Source organism: Alligator mississippiensis, chromosome 7 (genome assembly GCF_030867095.1).
Source record: "Alligator mississippiensis isolate rAllMis1 chromosome 7, rAllMis1, whole genome shotgun sequence".
NCBI classification, from domain to species: domain Eukaryota; kingdom Metazoa; phylum Chordata; order Crocodylia; family Alligatoridae; genus Alligator; species Alligator mississippiensis.
Genome location: NC_081830.1, coordinates 82,006,530 through 82,033,225, shown reverse-complemented (window position 1 = coordinate 82,033,225; position 26,696 = coordinate 82,006,530). Strand labels below are relative to the sequence as shown.

The 26,696-nt window shown below is 43.6% G+C and overlaps 1 long non-coding RNA gene across 1 annotated transcript in view; it reads right to left on the bottom strand.

Annotated features, from left to right (window-relative positions):
- Positions 1-1,445: 1,445 nt before the first annotated feature.
- LOC132251936 (uncharacterized) overlaps positions 1,446-26,696 on the bottom strand; it is a 344,867-nt gene continuing 319,616 nt past the window's right edge. Inside the window, exon 4 of the long non-coding RNA XR_009463681.1 lies at positions 1,446-1,541. This is a non-coding gene — a long non-coding RNA (uncharacterized LOC132251936). The remainder of the gene's footprint in view (positions 1,542-26,696) is intronic.

Genomic DNA, 26,696 nt, shown 5'->3' with positions numbered 1-26,696 from the left:
GTTTTCAGGCTGGAGAAAGAGTCTAAGTCCAGTATACTAAGAAAGTAAAATTTTGCTGACACTATGGAAGATCTTACTAGTTCATCTTCTACCCTCTGATTAAGCTCTGCAGGTGCAATGGAAAAATATTATCAAAAGGCAGGTCCTAAATCTATAACCCTCTCAAATCACAGCTAAAACATGACTTTATGCAAGTAATAAATCCAAGCACTTATGTTACACACAGCAGAAAGAAGTAGTATTCCAAAGCTACGAGCACAATACAGAATATTATTGAAGATGAGATCCTCACCCCATGCTGGCCTCTTACACCAGGAAAAAAGGGTTGGAGCAGCATAAAGGGCCCTTAGAGATCTTCTTCTGGTTAGGGGCGATGCCTCAGTGCAGGCCCTGTGGATACATTTATAAGCTGTCCTCTTAAGACTCCCTTGTAAGCTTGGGCGTGCTGAGCATCAGAGTGAGAATGGAAGAGAATTTCAGGGCTACAGCAGTGGTAAATCACAGTGGATGCCTCTGTCCCCTGAGACTAGCCCAAGAGCAGAGGACACAAAAACCAAGGACAGAATATCAACAGGAGAAAGCACTTTTTCCTTAATTTTAGCCCTTTACTCAAAACAGGTAGTTTTAAAATTAAATGCTTGGCAGAATTAGGCTAATACAGACACTCAAAATGCCCGAGACTGAATTGATTCAATTTTCACAGGTGAGTCTAAGCTGTGTAGATTGAACTGATAAGCAAGTGAACAGACATTCACTTTTGATTCTGGAAATGCAGCCACATGCCTGCCAGGGCTCAGGCCACAAGCCGCCAGGTGCAAGAGCACACGTCCCTGCTCGGCTGGAGCAGACAGCTTTGGCCAAGGCTAGCCCACCCACCCCGCAAGGGCGGGGGTCAGGTACAGGGGAGGTGCAAAGCATCCTGGGATGCCGGGGGACTGTGAGTTAACTTGAATCTGGAGGGGATCTGGGACAGAAGTTCAATAAACTGATTTAACCTAACATAGTTAAGTCTGATACTACATCCATCCAGATTTATCTTAACCTAGTTTTGACCATTTTGAAAGCAGTTTATGAACACTGAACTTCTGTTATGTTACAGATTTGAACCAGTTCTGATCACTTATACCAGTTTATGTGTAATTTCTGTCACTAGCCTTGCAAGTGGCTTAAAAATATGTTTGTATGATCTACTTCCAGTATTTGAAAGTATGACTGTTACCATTTAGCTAGCAATATAAATTTAAGCTGAATTCAGGAATTAAATTAGGGGATATATTTTATTTTGGCTGGGGCTCTCATCCAGTGTGGCTGCAGGAGCCAATAGCTCAAAGCCTACAATAAGCTGAATCCTATCATCTGCTTTTGGTTTCCGTAGAAGTGGGAATTGTCCAGCTTCTTGCAGGACTGGGCCCATGAATAAGAAACATTTGGACACTTACCTTGCTGGGATCCTTTGACCCCTGCTGACTTCCTGCTCCTGGGGCAGGGGGCTGGACTCGATGATCTCCCGAGGTCTCTTCCAGGCCCGATGTCTATGAAATCTATGAAATAAATACAGTAGTCAGCACTGGGCACATCTTCGGCAATCACATATGAGATAACAAAATAACTGTATTAAATAAGATTCTATCAACTCTAAAACAACTTGGATTGAAAGTAGCTTCTAGTAGATCAGCCAGCTCCCTTTAGATTCAGTTTATTATCCCTAAACCTACCTCTTATAAACATATCCACTTTGGCCACTGATCCTCCAGTGACTTGAATGGCTTTAACAGCTTGTCCTATTGCTATAGTTGTTCTTATATTTAAAGGTTGTTGCTTTAAGCACATGGCTAGGTGCTGTATCCCAGCTGATCAGTGAAAATTGTGACAGTGCCTTCATATAAAATCCACAGGAAAATTAAACTGAAAGCTCATTTGCAAACGTCTGCCACATTGACTCAGATGCTGTTCATAAGACATACATGTTGCTAGCTTCTTCCTGAAAACATTATATACAAAAATATTTTATGGGTACCACTTTTGGTAGTAGCTGTAAGCATGCCTTTTTATCATTGCAATATCCAGGGATGTCAAGAACTTACTTGATGATGTCACCCAGAATTGCCAAGACTAGCAAAATCAAGTGTATTTATAGTTTGCTGATAAACAGCACTTTTATGCTGTATAATCATGAATACAATCTATACTGAGAGGGGTTTTTCGTATGTAAGCCTTGTTTTTGTGACTTTAAGATCTTAAGATACTGACATATTGCCAATTCGTGGGGAAGAGGGGATCTCCCATCTTATTTTCAAGCTGACACAACATGTTTTAAGTAGACAAGTGTTCAGCTTCATTACATTAAAGCATCTCTGGGTGCTCTTTGCTGCATCTCTCCAGTACTTAGTCATTTAGTAACAAGCTGCAAAATGGACAGTGAAGTAAAATGAAACTTTGTCGCTAGAGAAACTACTGCAAACCTTTTATTTTTGAATTAGCAGAGTAGTAGAAGTCGACACTTTGTCCCAAGGTACATAGAAATATCATCTGAAAACAATATCAGACTTGCAAACTTACTTCACCAAAGGCATGACATTTCTAAACTTAATTTTCTTAGGACATACAGATCAGATTATTATGCTAAAAATGTATCAGGCAAATTGTTAATTCCATATTAACCGTAAATCTAAGGGTGGGTTTAAGCCCAAAACTATTAGAAACACTTCTCTGATTTATTTATTTTTTTTAATTTTCTGTGAAAGCAGTTTTTAAACCAGGTATTTTCCTGTAATATATGCAACCCAGCCATGGCAGCACTGTGCTAGTGGGTGAGGACCTCAAGGTAAAACTGAATAGCAACATAAAGTGAGAGCAACTTAAATGCTTTTATTCTCCAAACAGGGGGAAAGTTGTAGAAAACAAACAGCGTAACAAAAGAAAAGCCAATTGGACTTGTGACATTCTTCCTGTTTAACTATTGGCAGAAGATGCAAGTCTCAGAGGGCACTGAGAAAAACACAGCTTATTCTCATTGAGATGATTTGAAACTCAGTGCTAGAGGTAAAACATACCTGGTTCAGATGCCAGCTCTGCCACTCGCTGACTTTTACTTAGGCTTTGTACCTCTATTTCCCCAACTGTAAAATGGGGTTAAAGGTATCTCCCTGCCTTTGAGATCTTTGGCTGCAATGGTGCTACATCAGTGCTCATCATAAGGAGCCTCCTGGTACAACTAACTGTGTAAGTAAAGAACTGCAGACCCCTGCTGTTCATCTCTTAGGATTTGGTCAACTGTGTTTTGAGATGCAGAATTTAATATCATAAGGGTCATGACTTTATAATCTTTTGAGGCACTTTTAGTGCTGTCTATAGGAAACCATTTATAAAGTACAGAAAACCTAGATTTTATAAAGCCAGAAATGTTGCAACTTAATTGAAACCACATTTGCACCTGTTTCATGTTCATTTTAAAAATATATTATTATCAGTTTAGGCTCCCCAGCCAATTACTTGAAGGAAATACAAGGCAATCTACTGATCTGCAGATGGTTTTAGAGTTTGGCTCTACTTGGCCCTCTTCTCAGCCTAGCCTCAGCTGTGATACTTTCAGGGACCTTTCCCTAGTCCCATTGACATCAATCAGATTTTTGCCATTGTGCCTGATTCTTGGCTGATTTGTACCTGTACGGTCATTTTGCACCAATTCCACATAGGGAGTCCTCAATTCTGACCGGGAAACATTTTACTGTCACTTTGCACTGTGAATGAGGCCCATTGATTTTAACAGTAATAAGCTGTGGTCACAAATAGAGGATCACCCTCCTCTCCTTCCAAACACTGACACAGCCAGGACATGAGGACGAATATGCAAATTAATCATTTGAATATCCAGAGGAAATATTTATGTTTGCTAACTCTCTAAAAGGAGATATTTTCACATGAGAAAAATAGTGTTGGGAGGTGACTGAGTAAAGGAAGAAAATCTGGAGAGTTGAAATCAGTAATTTCTATTAACATCAATAGAGCTTTGATATTGTATCTATTAACGATCTCTCCTAGAGAAGTTTTATAAGGGCTGTGACAGCATGCACATTCAAATACACATGCACATACTGAAAATGGCCTAATTTCCTATAGAGATAGACAAAGAGCCATTAATTTTGATCCTAAAATAGGATTCTCTAGTCTTTGTGTATTTAGGCCCCGTGTACAGCCCTATCAATTGTAGGGAACTCTTCCATGATGCACTGTGCAGGATGGGGCCATAGAAATGCCTGCCTGCCATAGGAGAAAGAGCTCCCAATATAAAAACTAGCAGCTGCTGTCTTGAAGTACAGATAAAGGGATATATGGGACTGAAATTCGTCTGCCTAGGTAAACTGGGCTGGCTCCACTGAAATGAAAGCAATGTCAAATTGCTATGACCAAAGTGGAATCCAACCTGAGATTTAAAGTATTTATAAAGAATTTTCAATTCTTGCTAGAATCAGTCTAAAGTGCTGTAACAACCTGTACACATCTCTGAAGGGAAAACAAAGAGCTATTCATATAGATGATCTCCTTGCCAAACTGGGTGTGTGAATGCTTTAAAGAATTTGCTTGTATAACTTTAATATAGTGACTTAATACTTTAAGAATATAACTCCTTCAAATGCCATAAATTTCAAGGAAGTTTAAAGATCCATGTTCAGCTTTAAAAATGGGATGCATGCAGAACAATGTAGACAGACAAACACTTACTAAATTGAGCATGAAAGAAGTCTTAAAATATGGAATTTGGAGAATAAGATTTCTAATATATCAGTAGAGCAATAAAGGGGAAAACAAAGGCAGTGGTGGTATTTGCATCTACCTCTGTTGGGATAATCACTAACCAGAGGGCCTCCAATTGTTTAGCAGATGTGTCTGGGGTGTGAGCAAATGTATGAAAGCTATATAAGTGGGCTGCTATAATGCAAACTACTTCAGCTAATTTATGGCTTTGGGCTCGGTTAAACAAATCGTAGAACTGTTCAAATAGTTTGCATCCATATCTAAGTGTAATGACAACAGTAAAACCTCTGCATCAATAGAAGCCATAACCATTATGCAAATCATGTGCTAACACCACCCACAACACAAGGTTTTCTGTTCCCTGGTATGAAGGCTGTGAAGGTGCAGTTTGGTGTGAACAGTATTAAAAAGCTAGTTGTACCGTTGATCTTAGGTGTTTACAGTATGTCATTTAGGTAATACATTTAAACAGGTTTTCTTATTTGTAATTTGTTCTGTTACAGCCTTTTAATGGTGCCATTTGCCAATATAATCACTATGACTATAAATATTACATATATTTGGAACTCTATTTGTAAGTATATATTTGAACACACTCCAGGGCTGAGATTGAAAATACACAAATACTTACATATGCACGCACTACTTTCCCACCAATCTATCCCCAAGGAAACCTAAGAAAAAATTAAGGCTTTCCATTGTATTCTGAAAAATAATTTAGACTCTAGAGGATCAAGATGAAATAAGTTTCAAAGCCAAGTCTCCTCACCCAGCATGCCCTATTAGTGACCTTCTCCCCCTCTACACTTGGAGGGGTCTGCTTGCTGAAGTGGATGAACTCAGCTATTGGGAAGACATCATCACCCATGACAAACATACCCCATAACACACAATCATATATTCTATAAGCAGGCATGATGCATCTATTTCTTCTTTCTTTTAAGTATGTGCAACCAAGGAGACTTCAACAATGGGTTTGGAGGTAGGCAATGGGAGCAAAATTTGGCATCTGTACCTTGACATAAGATCCACCACTAAGGGTATTGCTCAGGAAAACCTCTCATTAATGGGGGAGTTCTGCCTGAGCAAGGACTTCAAGACTAAAGACAGAAGCCAGTGAAGAGTGATCACATACTGTAATCCTTAATTTAGTGCACTGAAGTGAGGTTAGGTTGTCTTGAATGACTGAAAAATAATCACAACTTATTTTCTGCTCTTCATTATTCATAGATGTTAGGGTCGGAAGGAACCTCAACAGATCATCGAGTTCGACCCCCTGCCTAGGCAGGAAAGAGCGCTGGGGTCAGATGACTCCAGCCAGATGCCTATCCAGCCTTCTCTTGAAGACCTCCAAGGTAGGGGAGAGCACCACCTCCCTTGGGAACCCATTCCAAATTTTGGCCACCCTTACCATGAAAATTTTTTTCCTGATATCTAGCCTAAATCTGCTCTCTGTCAGTTTGTGACCATTGTTCCTTGAGTTTGTGACCATTGTTCCTTGACCATTATGTTGAGCTTTGCATTAAGGGGGGTACTTAGTGATGGCTCTCCAGGATCTTAAGAACTGGATCTCCAATATATAAGAACGGAGACCCTCGTAGGGCCTGCCTTGCTGCTCCCTGATCATGCGAGTGGCCCTCTTCTGGACCCTCTCGATGCTGGCCACATCCCTCCTGAAGTGCGACGCCCAGAACTGGATGCAGTACTCCAACTGTGGCCTGACCAGTGTTGCATAGAGGGGGAGGATCACCTCCTTGGACCTGCTCGTGATGTATCTATGGATGCATGACAAAGTGCGGTTAGCCTTCCTGACCATGTCCCCACATTGTCGGCCCATGTTCATCTTGGAATCAGTAGTGATTCCAAGATCCTTCTTTGCCTCTGTGCTGATGAGAAGGGAGCTCCCCAGCCTGTAGGTATGCTGCTGGTTCTTCCTCCCCAGGTGCAACACCTTGCACTTGTCCGTATTGAAACCCATCTTATTCTCATCCGCCCACCTCTGTAACCTGTCGAGATCTAGTTGTACCCTGTCCCTCTCTTCTAGCATGCTCACTTCTCCCCACATCTTAGTGTAATCTGCAAACTTGAACAAGGTGCTTTTAACCCCCTCATCCAAATCGGCGATGAAGATATTGTACAGTGCAGGCCTGAGAACCAAACCCTGGGGAACCCCACTGCCCATATCTCTCCAGGTCAAAAATGACCCATCCACCACCACTCTCTGGGTGTGGCCCTCCAGCCAATTTGTGACCCATCTGACTGTGTAGGCATCGATACCAGATTACCAAGCATGTCCTTCAGAGGCCCCACATTATTTGGTACCTTCTTTTTACCCCCTGTATATTTAAAAAAGGACTTCTTGTTATCTTTGATTCGGGTCACTAGTCCCAGTTCCATCTCTACCTTAGCCTTCGTGGATGGGCACAAACTGTTCAGGAAGGACAGGCAGGGGAGAAGAGGAGGAGGAGTTGTAGAGCCATGTGATTGTTCAGAGCTCCAGTATAAAACTGGAAATAGGCCTGTTGAGAGTCTCTGGGTTAAGGTTAAAGGGGAGAACAGTAAGGGTGATGTCATGGTGGGGGTCTGCTATAGACCAACAGACCAGGAGGAAGTGGTGGATGAGGCTTTCTTCAAACAGCTAGTGGAAGTTTCCTGATCATAGGCCCTGGTTCTCATGGGGGACTTCAATCACTCTGGCATCTGCTAGGAGGGCAATACAGCAGTGCACAGGCAATCCAGGAAGTTTTTGGTGAATTTGGGGGACAACTTCCTGGTGCAAGTGCTGGAGCAACCAACTAAGGACTGTGCTCTTCTTGACCTGCTGCTCACAAACAGGGATGAATTGGTGGGGAATGTAGTAACGGATGGCAACTTGGGCAGCAGTGACCATGAGATGATTGAGCTCAGGATCCTGGGGAAAGGAAGGATGGAGAGCAGAGTAAGGACCCTGGACTTGAGAAAAGCAGACTTTGACTCGCTCAGGGAACTCAGGGGCAGGATCCCCTGAGAAGTCAGATTGAGGGGGACAGGAGTCCAGGAGAGCTGGCTGTACTTTAAGGAAGTCTTACTGAGCGTGCAGGAACAAAGCATCCCAATGCATAGGAAGACTAGCAAGTATGGCAGAAACCAGCTTGGTTTAGCAAGGAACTTTTCAGTAAACTAAATGCCAAAAATGCAGCTTATAAGAAGTGGAACCTTGGACAGATAACTAGGGAGCAGTATAAGAGCATTGCTCGGGCATGCAGGGATGGAGTCAGGAAGGCCAAAGTGCAATTGGAGTTGCAGGTAGCAAGGGATGGGAAGGGCAACAAGAAGGGTTTCTACAGATATGTTGGTAGTAAGATGAGGATCAGGGAAGGTGTGGGTCCCTTATTGCATGGGGGAGGCAACCTTGTGACAGAGAATGTAGAAATGGCTGAAGTACTCAATGCCTTTTTTACCTCAGTCTTCACAGGCAAGGTCAGCTCCCAGTCTACTGCACCGGGCAGCACAGTTTGGGGAGGTGAGCAGCCAACAGTGGTGAAAGAACAGGTTAGGGACTGTTTAGAAACGCTGGATGTGTACAAGTCCATGGGGCTGGATGAGATATACCCAAGGATGCTGAGGGAGGTGGCTGATGTGACTGCAGAGCCATTGGCCATCATCTTTGAAAATTCATAGTGATCAGGAGAGGTCCTGGATGACTGGAAAAGGGCAAACATAGTGCCCATATTTAAGAAAGGGAAAAAAGAGGATCCAGGGAACTACAGACCAGTCAGTGTCACCTCAGTCCCTGGAAAAATTATGGAGTAGATCCTCAAGGAATCCATTTCGAAGCACTTGGAGGAGAAAAGGGTGATTAGGAATAGTCAACATGGATTCACCCAGGGCAAGTCTTGCCTGACCAACCTGATTGCCTTCTATGATGAGATAATTGGCTCTGTGGATGTGGGGAGACCAGTGGATGTGGTGTACCTTGATTTTAGTAAGGCTTTTGATACAAGCCTCCTACAACGTTCTGTCAGGCAAGCTAAGGAAGTAAGGGCTGGATGAATGGACTGTAAGATTGATAGAAAGTTGGCTGGAGCCACTTGGGCTCAGAGGCTTAGTAATCAATGGTTTGATGTCTAGTTGGCAGCTGGTGTCAAGTTGAGTGTCCCACGGCTCGGTCCTGGGGCCAGCTTTGTTCAAGGTATTCATCAACAACCTGGAAGATGGCATAGGGTGCACCCTCCACAAGGCTGCAGATGACACCAAGCTGGGGGGAGTAGTAGATACACTGGAGGGTAGGGCTAAGATTCAGAGTGATCTAGACAAATTGGAGGATTAGGCCAAAAGGAATCTCATGAGGTTCAATAGGGACAAGTGCAAAGTCCTGCACTTAGGACAGAGCAATCCCATGCACCGGTACAGCTGGGGTGACTGGCCAGGCAGCAGCTCTGCAGAAAAGGACCTGGGGGTGACAGCGGACAATAAGCTGAATATGAGCCAGCAGTGTGCCCTTGTTGCAAAGAAGGCTAACAGCATCCTGGGCTGCACTGGCAGGTGTGTTACCAGCCGATCAATGGAAGTGATTATTCCCTTGTATTCAGCACTGGTGAAGCCACATCTGGAGTACTGTGTCCAGTTTTGGGCCCCCCTACTACAAAAAGGGTGTGGACGAATTGGAGAGTCCAGCGGAGGGTGACAAAAATGGTGAGGGGACTGGGGGACATGACTTGTGAGGAAAACTGGGGGAACTGGGATTATTTCATCCAGAGAAGAGGAGACTGAGAGAAGACTTAATAGCAGCCTTCAACTACCTGAAGCGGGGTTCAAAAGGGCATGGAGCTGGACTGTTCTCAGTGGAGGCAGATGGCAGAACAAGAAGCAATGGGCTCAAATTGCAGCAAGGGAAGTTTAGGTTAGATATTAGGAATAATTTTCTTACTAGGAGGGTGTTAAAATGCTGGAACAGGTCACCTAGAAAAGTGGTGGACTCTCCATCCTTTGAGATTTTCAAAGCCCAGCTAGACAACGCTTTGGCTGGCATGATTTAGTTGGGGATGGTCTGCTTTGAGCAGGGGGTTGGACTAGATGTGACCTCCTGAGGTCCCTTCCAACCCAAACTTTCTATGATTCTATGATTTATAGAGTCCTAGAGAAGTAGGGCTGGAAAGGACCTCCAGAGGTCATCCAGTTCAACCCCCTGCCTGAGGCAGGATCATCTCTAGCCAAACTATTCCATATAACTGTAATCTAAACTCAACATAAAACTATTGTCAGCCCTGACACAACGCAGACCTAACCTGCCACAGGTAAAGCAGGGGAACCACATAAGCTAATGTCCTGCTTCTGTAAAATGTTGTCAGTATGTGCTCAAGGGGTCCTGGGTAGAGGGCCATGCCCCCCACCACAGAGGAATGCAAAAACAACCACAGTCCATATTAATCTGACCACAAGGTAAAATTCTTTCCTGACCTCGAATATGGTGATCAGTCTGACTCTGAGTGGAAGGGCAAGACCCTTGAGCCAGGCACCTCCGGCAGGAGCGCTGGCACATCCTAGCCAGAATCCCCAGCCTTGGCTGTAGCCAACACCCAATGCCTTTTGCAAGGCTTAAGGACACCCTGGCAGATATAACAAGAAAAGGAGGGTGGGGTGGTGAGGGGGGCAACCAACAAAGTCCAGAAGCATGGGAAACAGCAGAATGCAGCTACGCCTAGATCACCCCTGACCTCTTCAAACCCTAGTTTGCCCCTATCCAACCCCTTCTTGAACACCTCCAGTGACGGAGAATCCACAGCGTCCCTAGGCATCTATTCCACTCCCGCACTGTTCAAACAGGGACGTTTTTCCAGATAGCCAACCTAAATTTATTTTGCTGCAACTTCCAGCTGTTGGTCCGCATCCTCCTCTCTGCATACGGACTTTTTCTGCAAGCTGAACGTGGTCTCTCCTCATACTACTTGCTTTCCAAGCCCATTATCATCTTTGTCACCTCTGGACCCTCTCTAACTTCTCCACATCCTTTTTAAAAATGGGGAGCCCAGAACTGCTCACACTGCTCCAGATCTGTATGCTGCTTTTAATTCCTGTCCCCCTGGGAGAGCCACCACAGGTAAGATAGCACAAGCCTGGTTCTATGCTTTACTGCAAGTTAGCAACGAAACCATTTACCAAGTTCCACTTTGCTACAGCTGGATGGTCCCTTTGCCAATAAACTGTACAGGAGTCACTGCAGGCCGAACTTGACCTGCAAAACCCTGTAACACTCCTGATAAAGGGTGTGAAAGGAATGAAACTAGCTGGAGCTAGGAGCACGAAGAGCCCCATTTTAATCTGTGAAACCAACATGAGGCAAATCTGGAGGCCATGGGACCACGAGGGAGCAAACATGATGTTATGGCAACACTCATTTTTCAGGGTAAAAGCACAGGAAGAAAAACTCACTTGTACGCTTTCTTGAATGAAAATAATGTTAACAGCTACACTTGGGGCACGGTCTGAACCGAACAGCAGAGATGATAAAACAGAAAAAGGAACTGGTAAAAAAACCCCAAACCCCTAAACTCCCAGTTTTAACCAAAATCATTTGGCAAAAAATTTTCCACTCTAATTTTGCTAAACAGTAGATATGAATAAGATATTCACTCAGCCCAGTAAGGTCTCTACAGCCTTGTGGCCAACTCCAAAAAGCAATTTTTTGCCCCACTTAGGCTGTGCATACGCATATATAAATATATATAGATATACGTATATGTATGTGTATGTGTGTATACACACACATATATACACACACAGATACACCCCCCTCCCCTTAATATATACACTAGATGAAGAAAGGTCTCATGAAGGAAAAAAATCTCTAATTCAGAACTTCTTTGTTTCTAAGACATTGCTCACCTGATCCTGAACCCCTTGTATAGTCAGGACTCCCACTGATTTCAACAAAATACTCGGGACAACAGTTTTGCCTGAATATGCAGAGTCATAATCGGAAAGATCCTGGCATCCTGGATAATTCAAAATCTTTGCAGTCCAGCCAACCGTAGTGGATTTTTGAAGAGGGGCATAATAGAAGCCGTTTACAGTCTTTGATACATCATCATAGGCAAAAACCATTCAAAATGCCCCATTGTCCTGAGCAACTAGTGACAAACTTTGAAATAATTCAAAACAAACAGAAAATAAGACTTTTTCACCTGCGGATCCTGTTTGAGATGCTCAGTTGGGTGAGGACATTTTAATGAGATGCATTTGAGCAGACACGTGCATGCACACACACACGCGCGCGCTTAAGACAAAGAGGACTGTACCTCTAAAACCCCATTTTTTTAAATGATAGATGACTGTCAGCTTTGCAAAAGCCGAGCATGCAGTGGCTTGATAGCACAGTATGAAAGCAATCTACAAGTGCAAGTCTGTTTCTTTTGGCAGCGGAAGGAGTTGCTAATGGATTCATCATTTTCTGTTAAGCATGAGTGTCAAACACAAAACATTTAGCGCTCTATCCATTTGAGTTTCCGGCCCTGTGCTCGCCAGCCATGGAGCCTCTGTAGCTTGGAGCTCATGGAACCCAATTCTGATGGACGCCGACCAAGGTCAGGAGGAAAGGCCCCACGCAACTTGGAGTTGGGCCTATTGGTCTTACTCCCACTCTCTGTCTTCTGCTGCATGAAGGCTTGGAGTCATGCTTCCCAACTACTACCATTTGCAAAATATTGCCACTACCTACTGTTCCACTATCATGATTCTACAATGTATTTGAGGAGGGCATTAGTTTCAGTCATTTGCAGTAGGGGTGGCAGGAGAGAAAGAGTAGGATAGAGACAGTGGTGGGGTAGAGAAAGAGTTAATCAATGGATACTGCATCTTTGTCCACGCTCTGTGATCAGCTGCAGTGTCACCACCCTTTAAAAAAAAGAAAGGAACATGGAGAGGGGAAGAGAGTTGAAAGAAGGGCTACAAGGAGGATTCCCAGCAAGCAGGAAAGGGAAAAAAAGAGATTAAAAGAGATCTTTGGCCTATCAGGTAAAGGCACCTTAGTACTTAGGTGGTTGAATATACTTTCAATTACTTCACATGTTTCTTGGAACAAGGTAAAAAATACTGACCCCAATAAATGGATTGTATCCTTCGGATACATAATCCACTTAAAGATGAGAACCACACTTGTTTTTGAAGTAGCAGAAGATATCTGAAGATAAACAAGGAGAAGCTATGGCATCTCGCCTTTATTATTTACTATCTGCAGGGCTTAACATTGTCATCTAACATTGCGCTTAACTTGTTTAAGATGAGGAACCGGGACGAGGGAGTTTTGCCTTAGTAAGGATGGAACAGAGGACGCAGGCCTCACGGAAAAATCACTACACCATTTACTGGCAGAATACTTCACCGTACAACAGCAATGGCTCATGGCAGGGGCTAAAATTGCAGCATTTCATTGAAATATGTCATTACGGTTTGTTTGCTCCTGTCATTTTTTTCTATTAAAAAAAAAAAAAAGACCGTCTAAGGAATGATTTATACGAGATTTTAGACACCCCAAATATTACCTTAACCCTCCAGAATCCTATTTTAGATGTCTTGTTTCACTGATAGTTTCAACGAGGAATGTGCAGAATGATCAAGCTCGATATAGGTAGTAGCAATTATTGGTACATTTCAGATGAGCACAGCATGAAGGATAAGTCTAAAGAAAGATTAAGACCCAAATACTAAGGGAGAGAAAAAATGAAAAGATAGAGCAAAAAGGCCTGAAAAGCAGGAAAGGACTAGCTATCGGCAGGAAGCTGGTATTCTTATGTGAGATGTGAATGACCCAGCCTAGGCTGGAATGTTATCTCTATGTGATCTACAGAATTTCTCTCTTAACTGTAGCAACTGTAGAAGAGTGAATTAAAGTCTTAAAGAGAAAAAATCAATAAAGAAAAAAAAATAGAGAGAAATATGGCAGAAGAAAAGCCTTTCAACAGCTGCATAAAAGTCTCTTAAATGATCATGGAAGGCAAACCAATATTTCTAAGTTTGTAACATTAAAAAAAAAATTAAAAAAGGTAAGAAACCCCCCAAAACACACACACACACACACACACACACACACACACACACACACACACACACAAAGAGGGCAAATATTCCCCCCCCCATCTTCTCGAATGACATTTGTCAACGACTCCAGTGATAGTCTCTCATATCATCAGAGTCGCCGTCAAAAGGCCGCGCTGAGCTTTTTGCTGCTGCCCTAACCCCAGAGTAGATTTCTAATTCCCTTTTTTTTTATCTCGGGGTCTTGAGTTTTACCCCAACTTCTTTGTTGGGATGGAAAAAAATTGTTACCCCCAAAATCCTGGCAGAAAGTCAGAAGTATAATATCTGGCTTCTTTCAGCCTAATCAAACAATAGAGGTCAGGAAATGGCTTACACCAACCACCCCTTGCTGCATTCAGCTTCATCCTTAATAGACAACCCCTGCTCTCTGCGCATCTAACAGCCCCTCCTGGTAAACCTTTGTAGGTTCCTTTGGTTTATGCTAGATTGAACCCTGCTGTTCAGGCTCTCAATGCAAGCCTCCTGCCCCTAACTAGAGCACCTCTCTTCTGAGAGGGGAGGCTTTGTATACCTGCCAGCTGGGGACAGCTGGAGTATTTCCTGTTTCCCTCTAGCCTTATCTTAACCTGTTCCCTGCCAGCCTGCATGCAATCTGGTGCACGCTCCATCACAATATCTAACGCAGCTTGCCTAGAATCCGTAAGACACTGCTGCTTGTTTCCTTCCGAGTAATCCCCCTGTTCTTGCAGACGTGCGGTGTTTTGAAAGTAAAGGGGGAAAGGTCTGAGGTTCACCACTGCTCCCTACTTTAATTAGAATCACTGGATAGATCCATATGATCTCAATGGATGACCTCTTCTCAGCGCTCTAGCAAAAGGCAAACTCTTGTAAGACCTTGGACAGCATACACAGAGCAATTTGTTTTCCCCATCAACCCAAGGATTGATGATTGCGATGCAGATCCATAGAACTGCTAGACTTAGGGTCTATGTCCAATACTTCCAAAATGCCAGCGACATCCAAGTCAAAAACAGACACTTGCTGTCGAAAAGGTAAGCCTGTGCATAAATATTTGCAGGACTGTTGCCCAAGGCGCAGTGATTTTTTTTCCCCTTAAATCCTAGCAAAGTGGATTCTATCAAAGATTACCTACTGAGGGGGGAAAATAGCCTCACCGCGGACTCCTCCAGCCAAGCAGACAATGGCAGGAGGCAGAGATGGAAGTCAGTGCCTCTGGACACAAGGCTGGAGTTTCCTTGGAGACCACATTTCATATTATCAGGGTTTAGGAAAACAGAGAGACTGGAAGGATTCTGTTCTGTTGCTCTGGTCATTATGCTTTTCACAGTTTATGAGATTTGACTGATATATTGGGAAATAACCTTGATCCACCCCAATGACATCTGAAAATATTTAAATCCAGATCAGTCATATACTTTGAAGCCACACAGCATTTAACCTAAACATTTTTAAAGGAGGAGAAAGAACTTACGACATAGTTTCTCAGCAACAATCTACCACTTACTGCTGCACTTCTTTGTGAAAATAAGTTGTTTTCTTGGTAGCATTACCTATTTTTATCAACACCATTGCTTAGTAGCAATAGCAACAGCAGAATCCCCAAACATGCCTACAGACAATTAATTTATCAAGCTGCATTAGTCCTGTGACTCTGCATGATCAAATAAACACTGGTTTAAGGATGAAGAAATGTATAGAAATCATTTGAATGCACTGCAATTGTTTCACCTGTCCATTGTTAATGCATAGCAATACAAACCCCAGGAAACAGGAGGAGGCAGAGAATAGGGCAGGGTAGCACCTTAGGCTAAGTACAGATGTTCAAAAGGCTCTTGGTGGAAGTACTCTATTACATTTTACTTAAAGTGCTATAGGGCACAGACAGAAGTTACCTTTCTTGTGTGATCAGACCCCTGAACATGCTGTACAGCTGTGCCGTGACACACCTGAAGGACCACAGAGCACTTTTAAAGTGGCTGATCGTGCAAAAAATTAACCTTCCTCAAATGAGGTACTAGTTGAAGGCGCTATGTTTTAGAGAGCCTTAGGGAATTTGTATTCCCCAGTGTTAATTTTTTGCACATCTGGGGCTCTCAGCAGAGTGGGAGGGGGAAGCTGCCAGCTTCCAGGGGTGGGGCTGGGCTGGATCTCCCTTGCCTTATAGGCTTGGCCCAGCTCCCCCCAGTACCTCAGCTGGAGGAGCCGTAAGGCAAGGGGGCTCTGATCCATCCTCCCCTCCAGCTCAGGCTGGGGAAAGCCCAGCTGGCAGCTTCCCCCATCCACCCTCCTTGCTGACAGCCCTGGAGCTGGGGGGGGTGACAGGGCTGGGGAGAGGGGTGGCACAGGCAGACTCGATCCTGCTGGCCAGGAGGGTTGGTGCAAGCAGGCTCTATCCCCCCTAAACTCAACAGGCGAACTTCTGTTGGGTCAGGGAGGGGGCACTTTAACTCATGGCACTTTATGTAAAGTGCCATGAGTTAGAGTGGGGGCTTAAATGTCTGTCTGTGCCTGTACGTTGGAAGTGGAATGAACTTAACAGACATTCACCTATCAGTAGCGGGGCTCGGTGCCTGCCCGCACTGGCCAAGGTCACCAGGTGGGAGCCGTTCTTGCATACCTCCCAGGAGGCTGCAGGAGTGGCCCCTCTTCCCACTCTTGGCTCCCACCAGCTGGCAAATATCAGCATGCGGCTGCTGGGAGAAAGAGGGGAATGGAGCCCTCCCACTGCAAGGGCTCCCCCACAGCTTGCTGGATGGGGTCTTGGGATGGCCAGGCAAAGTCTGCATGGCATGGAGGCCCCCTTCTCCCCATTGTGCTGCCCCACCCTCTTGCCAGCTGCAGCCCAAGAGGCTGTCAAGAGACTAGGGCAGGTGGGGAAGGGAGCCCTCCTGCCATGTAGACCCAGCTCATCTCTCCTCCCCGCTGTGGCAGCCCAGAGGTGTGGGTGGGCTGGTGCTCGCCCAGAGCAGATGAGCACCAGCTGAGGCTAGCAAACTGGCCAGTGAGGGGCCCTTGGGATGGCGGCACAACATGATCTACATTGAAGCATGATGGAATCGGTACATGTTCAAAAAAGTGGTCTAACTGTAAGTGCTTTCGTTTAATACCACATTCACTGAGGATTAACTTAGAGTGGGATCCACCATTTTTAAAGTGCCATGAATGTCTGTTCTATTATGACTTTAATGTGTGTTAAGTGTAACATCTGTACCTAGCCTAAGGGACTAATTGCTTCACCCAGGGTTAAATAACTTGAATTTCTGTTGCTTACTGTGGGATAGGAGTGGGCAGATGCACCAGTTATGACAGATTGCTTGATGCATGCTCACAATTGGCAAGTCCCCCTTTTTCAGATGGAATCATTGTTCATCTGTACATATCCTTAGTTAAGTATTATCCCAATTATTAAAGATGGGTGTGTTGATATACAGAGATTTTCTTTCTGTCCAAGGTAACATATCAACTAATAGAATTTTACTCCCAGAAGACCCTTGCTTTAACCAGGTACATTAACACAGACATTTATACTAAAGGAAAAGAAATAAAAGCAGAACAGAGAATGTTTATTAAGCAAAGGAATCATGGGCTGCCTCTTATGTGGTTTTATAAAGCCAACTGTTTAAACATGGGTATAATACTGCTGAATTTTCATCCCCATACAAAGCCAGAGGTCAAAAGCAGGACACATGTCACTTGGTGGTCCTCTTCTTTTTATCAGGCATGTAAAGCCAGTTACTGGAACATGTCCAGGGTATTTTTACATTCTGTTTTTGGGGTTCTTTGAAACGTAACTCGCTGCCCTAGCAGATCTTCCATTTTAAACAATGAGAATGAGAAATGCTTAATTGCATGTTATAAATGGGTGGAATATTTAGTAACATTATGCATGCTTTCATGAGATTGCACTTGAAACTATATGGAAGATATTCCATTTGAGAGGTTTGGGGGTGTCATAAATTATACCTCCACTACTGATCACAATGTAAGGCTTGTTTATTTTGCTTAAGGGAAGTGAACATAATTGGAGGCCATTAGAATAACTGACTATTGTTGGGACAACAGACTCTTTTCGCTTTCCAAGAGGGGTTGTTACATTTAAGGACATTTCACTAACTGGAATTAACTTTCGAATGGAACTTGGTCAGTAAGCCCTAGAGCAAAGTGCAAACACCCCAAGAAGGGGAATCCAAAGGTGGAAGAAACACTGTGAAGGCTGGTAGTGCTGTTGGAAAATGGGTGCGAATTCTAGTTGCACCTAATGATGAAGGCATAAAAATGCCTAAGATGATAAAGGAAGATGAAGTAGGTGGGTGGAAATAAAAACAGTGTTACAGTGGAACAGGGGGATGTTTCTTTGAACTGCCTGCAGTACCAAAGACATGGGACAATGCCAAGGACATGCGACAATGCCTAATTATCTGTTCTGCCCTAGCTACCAGGAATGAGCATGGGGGTGGGGGACACAGAAGATGTTTGGGAACTTTGCAGATATACCTAGGATGAGGAGCTCATCCATTGAAAAATTCACTGCTCCATGTTGGAAAAGATGAGGACAAGAGAAAGATCTGCAGGAGCTACAGAAATGGTACTTATTCAGGAACACTCAAGGTTTAGGCGATCAAAACATTTCCATTCAGTCCTGAAACTTAAGCTTGCTCTTTCACTGTTGTGACCTCAGTGAGGAATGATAGGCTGCCGTAATTACAATGTGCCTACTGGCTGATTGACTAGGTGACAGTTTCTAACTCTGATGGGGATGTGTATATCACACAACCAAGCCAAAGGAATTTGCTGGACCGTTGACAACCCCTTTTCTCCTTCACTCAAACCCTTTTGTTACACACCTGAAGACCAAACCCTCCAAATTAAAATCAAGTCAAGTGGGATAAATGGAGCATGCCTAGTACAAGCCATCCATATTGAGTAAATGAAAGCTGGCAAAAATATGAGGTGTAAGTTACAGTCAGTAAAGGGCAGCTTTACCATATGTAGAGTACAAACAGGTTAGACAGGTTTCACACGACTATTTAATCCGTCATTACTATTTAACAAAAATATGGTCGCCCCAGCAGCTGTTGCATCACACAGAGTCCAAGGGAGGTGGTGCTCGCCCCTACCCTGGGGGTCTTCAAGAGAAGGGTAGACAATCCCCTAGCCGGGGTCGTTTGACCCCAGCATCCTTTCCTGCCCATGGCAGGGGCCAGACTTGATCTGCTCAGGTCCCTTCTGACCCTACCTACTATGAAACTATGAAGACAGCTGCTGGACACTGTTTCAAAAAAAGCCTGGTGTAAAGATGTAGGCTCACTAATGAATCCAAGTTAAATTTGTATACCGATTTGATATTAGGTTGAGGAGAGGGGAAATCCCTTGTATAAATCAGTATTCTTTTCCCCAAAAGCACATTTTAATTTTGTGAGCATTGGGGTAAAATGTACACATATAAAATACAAATGGGTATAAAATGACCATGAAAACTAAATGTAGACTGACATCTTCAGATCGATGAGGTCCTAGCACAGTCTCCTAAGCGGAATAAGAAGGATAAACACCCTAACAACTTTTTATGTGGAGTTTAATCAGTTTAGAAAAGGGCCGACAGGCCGCGGATGTCTGCCCTTGGTAGGGGTGGGACTGGAGTATCCAGGACACTCCTTCTGGCTCTCTGTCACTAAAATGCATAATTGTGTTAGGCGATGCAAAGATTTTCAGCACATGAAGACCATCTCATATGAACGGTAATAATACTGCATGTCACATGACATTATCATACCTGTGTATGTTCCCATTATAGGGGAATAAAACTTTTCAAAATATGCAGGAGAGGCCTACAGAAAGCCAGCCAGCACCATGAGCTGTAACCAGGCAGTGTGCTTGAGGGGATGAGATGTACTGAAATCCAAGAGCCCTGAAACTCTGTCACTGACTTGACCTTAAACAGGTCACTCTATCACTCTGGGTGCATCTACATGTGATGCTAACTGCACAGAAGGCCAATAAGACTGTGCAGTAGCGTGCCAGGCAAAACCTGTGCTAATATGCTACTGTGCAGTACTATTAGGCTACTATGCAGTAAGGGTCATTAAATAGCCATGTGCCGGTGCTAGTGCGCAATACCGCGCATTGATTTAGCACTTGGTTAACCAAGTACTAAACTTACTGCACCGTACCTACAGCGCATTAATGTGAAGAATAGATGTGCCCATCTGTGTCCTAATCCCTCAATCCTCTAAATAGAGTGCAAACTCCTTGGGGAAGAGATTGCACAAATGCAACAGTGCCCGGCACAATGACAGACCAATCTTGATTGGTCCAATCCTAAAGTCCAACCTTCAATCCAATCTTAAAGGGTGTACAGAGAGATATAGGAACTTCTGTAAATAACCTAATATATGGGTCTCCATACCAAAAAAAGCCATGATAGCTTTAATGTCTGATAACTTTGCCTTGCCAGGAGTGGAAGGCTGAGGCTTCATCTTTGATCACAAAAAGCACCATTTCAAAGTTCATTGGCAGCAATCAGCTTAGCTCAGCTGGTATTGACCAAAGCATAACTGCAGACAATGACAATCAGCGAGTAGCAATGATTTGGCCAACAGGGGTTCAAACACAGGAATTAGCCTGAGTTAGCTAAACAAGGCTTGACAAGGCCTGAATTTCCCATTCTGAGGCTGAGAAGTTTCCCATTTCTAGCTTTAACAGGAGGTCATGACATTAAAAAAAAAAAAAATCTTTGATGCAGAACTAAATGTTGATCATCCTAAGCTTGGACAGGATGATCATTAAAAAAAACCTGCAGAGAGAGGCAAGGGAAAGGTGCATTGGAATGAGTAGAAATTGGAAAAATATGGAGTAATTAGGGAGGGAATTGAGACAAGGAGGAAGCTGGGGCAGTGGGAGCTTTGGACAGGACAAGTGGAAAGGAAGGGAAGTCAGTTGAGTCCAGAGGTATGGGGATATGGTAGGAGGAACTGGTCTTGGAGGAAGAATCTGCCTGGCTGGGGCAAGGAGAGAAAGAAAAGAAAGATTTTCCTATTTATTTAGGGGTGTAACTTCCAATCTACCCTTTGCTTCTGGAATGACTCTCTCTACCCTTCAACCGCATAACGGTTTTGCTAACTAACTCTTTCATCCTAAGGTTTGGTTTCCTGGGAACTCTGGAACAAGATCACTATATCAACCTCAGCCTATGTTTCCTCCTTGAGCTTGGCTCTCCTTGGGACTTACTTCCAAGCAATCCCCTCTCCCAGCACTGTGCTGCCACTGAGACAGGCAGCGAAGACCCAAGTGAATATGAGGATGATGCATTCAAACAAGACGAGCGAGTACTTAATGGGAAAAAGCCTCCCGTCTCCCAGTAGGTGAACTGTACTTGCGTAGAAAGCACTCCTAATTGAGATAAATGACTTCTGTTGTGTGCGCAGTCTGTTCAAACATGCCTTTTCAAGGAGGACTCATAAAAGCAGAGCATCACACCATCAATTGCTAGGACTGCGTCCGGGGCCTAACGCTGCGCTGCTTGGGTGGGCATTTGACCACAGCCAAGCCGGCCGGGACCGCATCTTCTAATATAGCTAGCGCAACCTTTCTGCAGCTCCCGATGGATAAGCATTGAGCTGAGCTGCATTTTGAATGGTCCGCTGGTGACGGAGCGGGTTAGGAATACATCTGAACAGCAGGCTGAATACTCAGCGAGGTATTGTGGGTAATTAGAGATTAATTACAATCCCATAGTTTGTATCATGGTTCAGGGTCAGCCCGGGGTCAGTGCACATGGCAAACTTAGAGAGCTGTGACTAGATGGATGACGCCAGCTCAGAGTGGCTCAGGAAAGTGAAGCGTACAGAAACAAGGAGCCAGTGAGGCTGGGGAGTGGACTCGCAGCCAGGGCACTGGCGACAGCGGTGACACCAAGTCGTGGGGCCTTGCGGCACTGAGAAAATGTTAACAAGCAGGAGGGAGAATCCAGCTGCACTAACTAGCCAACTGCAGCCCTGACTTCTCCAATTAACCTTTTCCATGCTTGCTAAGATTTCAGAAATCTGGAGCGCCGGCCTGTTGTCAAAGCAAGCTGCCAGAAAAAAGCAAAGCGGTGGGGGGAAATCTGCCAAAAAAACCCCCCAAAAAACCACAATAAAAAATAGGAGCCTCTCCTGTTTAGTACGTTAGGTGGTTATTTAGGGCTTGATCTAGGAAAATGCTTGGTCAAACTCAGGTGGGATTTTCAGCTCAACGATAACCTGGACCATACAACTCGAGTGCTGGACCCCTTTCGTCCTCTCCTTGCCAGGAAAAAAAAAAATTGTCATATTTTGGAATGCAATGTTTGGAAGGAGTCGAGGATGGATGAAAAAGCAGGTTCGTGGCTCGAATAGGCAAAGACTTACTGATAATGCAATAAGTGCAAGACACAGAATAGAAGCACGCGGTGGAGAGAGGGATCCGTCAATATAAGAAGACCCGCCTAGCGGTACACTTCGGGTCTTTGTTACTTACAGGAAGGGTTGGGTGTTTTTAAGTAAATCATTTTTTGCCAAAAAATAAAAAATGATTGTCGAAATAACAAGCTGGCTTGTGGCATTCAGAGGAGGAGGAAGAGGGGACTGGTTCTTGGAAGGGACAGCCGGTATCTGGAGGATATACCCGTTCTCTTGTGTGCCACCAGCCATATCTGCAGGTGGCTACTGCTGCTGTGCCTTACTGAATGAGGATCTGTGTGAATTCCCAAACATATGATCATCAGTTCCTCTCTGTACAACAAGGCAGTATTTTCCCTTCTGCCTGGATTGGATTTCCATGCGCATCTGTGCATTTTGCCTGGTGCAGAGAATTGCTTTCAATTATTCTTTATAATCTCCGGGGGAAGGAATAATATTTATGTCATTATAAAAACACACACAAATGTGCATTGGCTCCGTGCTGGGTTCTTGGATTTGGGATGTTTCAGAAGTTGAAATTTACTGATTATACAAGTTGTTGCAATGGCATTTATTTAATGCTTTACATCTATAAAGCTCAAAACATTTTATATAGGAGTGAGTCTCTTATTATCACCACCCTGTAGATGGGAAAACAAAGAGATTAAGTGATTTTGCAAAGGTTGTGAAGTGAGTCGATGACAGAGTAAGAACTGTACCTATCTCGTCTCCTGGTTCTTTGTCTTGCACACCAGTTGGCGAAGCCACAAGGGAACGATGTTAACTGTTTTCTCCCAAACCCACAGTGTCATCCTCAGGCTGACTGCAAAGTTTGAGAGTCTGTCTTGGACCATACACAGCAGCCTTAGACAGACCTGTTGCACCCAACCTGAAGTGAATATGGTTTTAAAATTTGGTACAGAGAAGAGTCAGAGCACTTATCTGGGACGTTTCAGAAGTTGCTGGGGTATCTGTGAAGGGAGAAGAGGATGTGCAGTTGGTTATAGCTTTGGGAAAGTCTGAACCCAAAATTCATCTAACAAAGTGATGAGAGGTCATGTTGACTTCTTGGGAGAGTAGACTGTGGGGTGGTGGTACTTCACTATCAACACAGCAAAAAAGCTGATAGAAGAGATAGAAGCACTGATGGAAAACAGAAAGTTGAGAAGTTGAGTATTTATTACCTGAATCACTTAGCACCTCTGTGTCCCAGTCTGTTCACAACTTTGCACCTACCCAGTGCCATCTAGAGTACCCTCGACCCCACGCGCATGCTCCAGTATCATACTGTAATGGACTTCAAACATTACAAGATCACTTGTGTAAGCTACGCTGTTCGGGGTCACTAACACACAACACCGGGTTGGTTGTGAGGTTTATTAACAGCACAGTCACGCTTTTATTTATTATAAGTCCTCTTAGGCTATTCTCAAAGATTTACTGTTTTACTGGTTTCTGTCCAAATACTATTTACAGAAAAGTCAAAGAGCCATTCCTTCACATTTATCACTGTCACAATTGATAGGGGAAAAAAGTGCCTGAAGTGTAATTTGAAGCATTTCCCATAAAAACGATGATTTTTGGGGGCAACATATTCATGATATAACCTCATCTCCCTGCCCCTGCAAGCCCCCACTCCCCTCACCACCACACAGACGGATTACACTTAGCCCCAGGACATGGTGGATTTCCTGACACTAAACACTAATACTAAATGCATCGGTGCTTAACACAGTGGGAGCTGCCGACTCACCTGTACTAAAGAATAAAACCCAATGACACATTTTTGCTAAGCAAGGAGGTGAGGGGCAATAGGCTGAAGAGATAGCTAGAAGATACATGAATCTCCAGTCTGCTTCAATATCTCAGAAATGACCTAATATACAGTTAATGTGAAATGCTCCCTCCAACAGCCTGTACATGCTGTTCTTTTATATCACATTACAGCACTGTCATGTTTGGAGCTCAGATTAAGAAAGCTGCTGGTCAGAAAGTGTAGGTTTTTACATAAGTCGCACCACAATAGCATGGATGTTATGTGTGTGTGCCCACATATAAAGGGATTTGACACTGGGGAATTTCTCTAAAAATCTGTACTAGACACAAAAGGGAGACCAGCCTGAATTAAATCCACATATACCTGAATTAGAGAGGAAGAATCCACAACTTAACATCAGTGCTTTGGCATCACCTCAAATGGTACACCACGCAGAAAGCAAATACCACTTATTTTCAGGTTGGCTATACATTTAAAAAGAATAAACCTTCCTTGTGAGGACTCGGCGTGTACCAGCAAAGGATCTCTGCTGGAGCAGCTAATGCCAATTCCCTGAAGGAAATACATTACATTGGCAAAAAGGCTCCCTTGCAGTAAAACAGCATCACCGTTGTAGCCTTTGTCAGCACAGCTATGTTTGGGGGGGGAGACCCCTGAAAAAACAAACCAAAATAAAAATGTCCCAAACTCCCATACCCCAATCAACATGTCTATTGCAGGGGGGGGAAAAATCTAATTATAGACTATGATGGGACCATGGGACTGAAAATCATTTGCTACTATTTTCGGTGGCAATGGCTGTAGATGTCAGCTGTACAACATTTATGTCCCTCTACGACCCTTGCTATTTGTAGATTTTACAGTGAGATATTGAGCATCCAGAACCATGGCTTTTTGCATTTCCTAGGTGAACATTTTCTATATTTAATGTCAATATGAGGGGGTAAAGCAAGGAGCACTCTCCTCTAGTTGCTACTCAACATCCAAGAATAGGGGCGTCAAGCTCCCAAACTGCAACTCCAGAAAAGCAATGCATCTCCATAGGAAAAAGGAGGAGCAAGGTATATTGAGTCTTTTGACAAACCAGAATGCAATCCTTTGATTTTTTGGAAATCCAAAATAAAACCTTGCAATATTTCCAAATAAAATTGTCCTGAGAATGAGAATGTATCTTCTAGGAAGTCCTTTCCATGCTGAAGCAGGGTAAAAAAAATGCATACTGAATTTCTTAGTGTGTTGGAAAGTCCAGAGTTCTCTCAGTTCTGGTCTCATGCTTGAATCATGCTATGCAACAGAAAAGGCACAATCTAGCCTTTGATTTTATAATTTCTGAACACATTAATTGCAGCAGACTGCAGCTCATTTAAATGTATATACTGGCCCCTTTCCAAGAGAAAATAATACTGTTCACCCTTAAAAACTTTTAGCATATCTAAATTGGATGGAGTTCTCTCTTGCACAATACAAACATTGATTCAGTTCTGAAATACAATTTTTTAAAAAAGTGACTGCAAAATTGTTCGATTCCTATTTATTACAAGCTCATCCTTTGCGACAGGCATATTTGTTTTAAATGTTTGCTTTCGGGCAAAATGAACTCGCATCTTTTTCTTTATACATGAGAGCACCTTGATATATTATTAATACAGGTTAATCGCTACTGTGGAAAGAAGTAATATAAAATAATTAATAAGTCATTTGAAAGTAAAGAGCATATCCATATTTTACTATCCCTCATTCAAATACCAATACGTTATTAGTCATCGCTGTTGACCAGCAAGTGGCTAGCCACTGTGTCACTTGAGACTTCCCAGACCATATTTCAGAAATCTAAGAAAGACAACTCATGTTTCATGGAAGTAATCAGACAGGCCTAATGGCTAATTATCCGGGAACATTGCAGGGATGATTGACTGTCAGTTACTTATTATTAGATAGGTATACTTTTCCCAAAAATGTCTCTTTATGGCACTTAAGGGCAAAAGAACTACGGCTGCATTAATATAGTTGAAAAAACTCCTAGTGACCTGAAAACAAATTATGTGCAAGGTTAAGTCCTACTAACAGTCATATTTGAGCCTATTGAACCCACATACCCTTTAATGTAGCACATAGAAACGTAGAAAAAGAGGGTTGGAAGGGACCTCAGGAGGTCACATCTAGTCCAATGCCTGTTCAAAGCAGGACCAGCCCCAACTAGATCATCCCAGACAAAGCTTTGCTGAGCCGGGTTTTGAAACCCCCCAAGGATGGAGACTCCACCACCTCTCTGGGTGACCTGGTCCAGTGTTTTACTACCCTCCCAGTGAGAAAATTCTTCCTAATATCTAACCTAAACTTCCCTTGCTGCAACTTGAGCCCATTGCTCCTTGTTTTGCCATCTGCCACTGCTGAGAACAGTCCAGCTCCATGCTCTTTTGAACCCCGCTTCAGCTAGTTGAAGGCTGCTATTAAGTCTTCTCTCAGTCTCTTTCTCTAGATGAAATAAGCCCAGTTCCCTGAGTTTCCTCATAAGCCATGTCCCCCAGCCCCCTCACCATTTTTGTCATTCTCCAATTTGTCCACAACCTTTTTGTAGTGGGGGGGGGGGGGGGGGGGCCAAAACTGGACATAGTACTCCAGATGTGGCTTCACCAGTGATGAATGGAGGGGAATAATCACTTCCCTTGACCTACTGGTAACACACCTACCAGTGCAGCCCAGGATGCGGT